The following is a 3033-nucleotide window of genomic DNA, read 5'->3' as shown; positions in this document are numbered from 1 at the left end:
GCTGATTAGTCCAGCCACTTCCAGGAGCAGAAAGGAGGCGGGACCTAAGGCAACGAAGACGGCGGTTGGTCAAGACGGCCATCATTTGCAAAAAGGCCGCGGAAAAATTCTACACTCTGAAAGATGGCCAACTGTCTTTATTATACATGGCGGAGGGAGGGTTGTGTTACGAGATAATTCCGATTTAGTTTAGCGCTAAACTATTCGATGAAGTGGGCATATTCCATTCGAGCAAAACAACACGACGGAACAATTTGTAAATGTGATCGAAATAAAAAACGTAATGTTACAGAACAACATCCCAAACTGTTAGAAGTAACGTTAAGCCGCCTATCATGTATTGTAACACACGTATTAAAACATGAAAATTAACGGACGCCTCGCCTTCAAACATGATCAACAAGACAAGGCAAACGAAAGTTACCTGGAATAAATAAACAAATAAAAGCATTATATTTCAACTGTATTCTATGAGGTACACACACAAACACATTATAAATAGTGTATTATGAAGGTTATATAGCCTCGTTTTTCCACATATCATTTTCCGAGATAAACCAAAGCTACTGCATCTTGTATCCATGGAACTGACTGTTATGTCCACCTAATGCATGCATGCTATAGCAACCTGTTAATCATTCCTTATTTATGCCAGCATCTTTGCACTCTATCCTTGCAACAAACTTAATCGTCGTTTTTTATATGTTTACACTTGTGATGACTTGACCGATATAAGCCTTGAGTGCAGTGTAGGCCTACATATAAAACTCATTTAGGGCATGACCCAAAGATCTGCCGACCAGCCAACAACACATTCCCTGACCAGTGAACTGGAACAATACTCTTCTCTAGTTAATTCGATTGTCTGTCTCTGGTTAGCATCCAGGAAGCTCGTCTGAAAACTCAGTACATTAGAATTGACAGCAGTTCCTAAACATACCACTTTCTATATTCTGCCTTGCTTTAGGTCTACTTTTGTGTTTTATGCATATTTGAGTCGCTTTTTATTTTATATCTATCTATCGACAATTTCTACAGTCTCAATTATGATTCTGAACCCACATTTCTTGTAAGAATCTGTCAACTATGAAGTATGCTGTACATTTTCCACTCAGCAACTGCTGTTCTGCAGACAGCAGAAGGATGACATCCGATTCTTTCATTCAGTGTGAAGAGTGTTCAGTTCTGCGGCTTGAGTGAACGTGCAACAAGGTGAGCTGGAATTATCAGGCAACTGCATCATCTAGTGGAATTAATGGGCTACTGCACCTAAAAATAATATTCCCCTACCTCAATGCTATCCAATCTTTTTTATAAAGCATAAAATAATGTTCATATGTACAGTTGCTCTAAGTGGAAGCATCATTGTTAAATACATTCTGTATTTCTGTTTCTTGCCTATATCTATTTTCTATTGTATCCGACCAACTCAGTGGCTGTGTTGTTATATATGCAATATTTATAATGTTTTCTTCCTCATTTCTTGGTGGTAGGCCTACTGCAGCCATCTCAGCACTACTGTCCGATTCTACCTGCGTTAACATCAGCAGATCCTTAGTAGCAAAGCCCCCTGTAGTACCCCCTAGATGAGGAACTCCGTGTGCGCACACATTTCTTACAAATTCAATTCCATGCCATTCTCATTGGAGGATAATAATAATAATAATAAATTAAATTTATATAGCGCTTAATATAGTACTCTAAGACGCTTAGGATGTGAGCAGTGGGTTGAGTGGGTTAAGTACAGACGATTGTTGAACATGATGTAAACAAACAGCGTTTTTTTATTCAAGATTGAACATTGAGACGACCACATAATAGATGAACAGGCATTGGCGTGGCTCAGGGCTGTCTGCAGTTCCTGATGCACTGGGGACTGGCAGCAGGAAGATATGTCTATATTTGCATACATGTATGAGTTTTTTTTTAAATGTCAGTCATGCGCAGAAACATGGAAAAGATTTGAGTTTAGGACATACTCATAACAATCCATTCGCTGTTCATGAAGATTTGGCCCCTATTTAAATGGGTGAGCTGACATTTGACATCTTTATTAGTCAGGAGGACCCGTTGGTTAATTTGCAGGCTTTTAACTGGTGCTTCAGTATAATTAAAGGGGTGGAACAGAATGTGTTGTCATTTGGTGCGGTGATCCTTGGGCATAGCAGGCATCTGTGAGCTCTAGCGTACAGGAACATGGCAGACCAACCCTAGTTTAGAATGGATGGAAAACATACAACTCCAACCAACTAAACCTGACAAAGGCACAAACAATACACTGATGTAGTCATCTTTTTCTTTTCTTTTTTCTTTTTTTAATACGCACATCAAATACAATACACTGTCCCCTCAAAGAGGCATTAAGAAAAGAAAATCCAAGTACGTCTGCAGCGGGTCTGTATACATGAACACAGGACACACTGCGTCCAGCCATGGGACCCCCCCTGGGAATGTTTAGAAGGGACCACCACTGCTGGAAGAACTCTGGAGAATGCACACGGCGCTGGCCGATGCAAAAAAAACACCTCTCTTGATGAACAGCAGTGGTTGGGTAGAGTCCAATAGGGTCCGGGTGAACTACAGTTCCCATAGTCCCCATCATTCCTCCCTCCAGCACCTCCAGCACTTCCAGTAGGCCAAGCGAGTAGGGCTGTAGAGAGCTTGAAGAGACGTCGCCGCAGCACCAACCTCAGTGGTTTCTCAGCAAGCACAAGTATGATGATGCATTGTATTAAGATTGCGCGGATGAATCTTTGAAGCTAGTGGAGACAGATAATGTGGAGAACACGAAGACAGAGACACAGACAAGCCTGAAGGACAACCTTCCCGCCCAGGAGCTGCTCCACAGACTGAAGCAGAAATGTGCTTGAAAAAAATCGTGAAAATTGACCTTGATTATTAAAGGTGCTCTTGTATTGAACTAGCCAAACACTTAGATAGTGTCAACGGGTTAAATGGATGGCGGGTAACTCAGGGATTGGGTCATCTTGATACAACGACCACTCTGTAAAGACTCTGGGCTAAAGAATCAGT

General features: G+C 41.3%; 1 protein-coding gene across 1 annotated transcript in view; it reads right to left on the bottom strand.

The window, feature by feature from the left end:
* Nucleotides 1-1766: 1766 nt before the first annotated feature.
* LOC132457199 (paralemmin-1-like) overlaps nucleotides 1767-3033 on the bottom strand; it is a 25275-nt gene continuing 24008 nt past the window's right edge. Inside the window, exon 5 of the mRNA XM_060051276.1 lies at nucleotides 1767-3033. This exon is cut by the window's right edge and continues 1440 nt beyond it. The gene's annotated coding sequence lies outside the window, so the exon portion shown is untranslated.

This window comes from Gadus macrocephalus, chromosome 5 (genome assembly GCF_031168955.1).
Source record: "Gadus macrocephalus chromosome 5, ASM3116895v1".
Classification (NCBI taxonomy): domain Eukaryota; kingdom Metazoa; phylum Chordata; class Actinopteri; order Gadiformes; family Gadidae; genus Gadus; species Gadus macrocephalus.
Note: the sequence above shows the minus strand (reverse complement) of the source record. Positions and strands in the feature narration are given on the sequence as shown.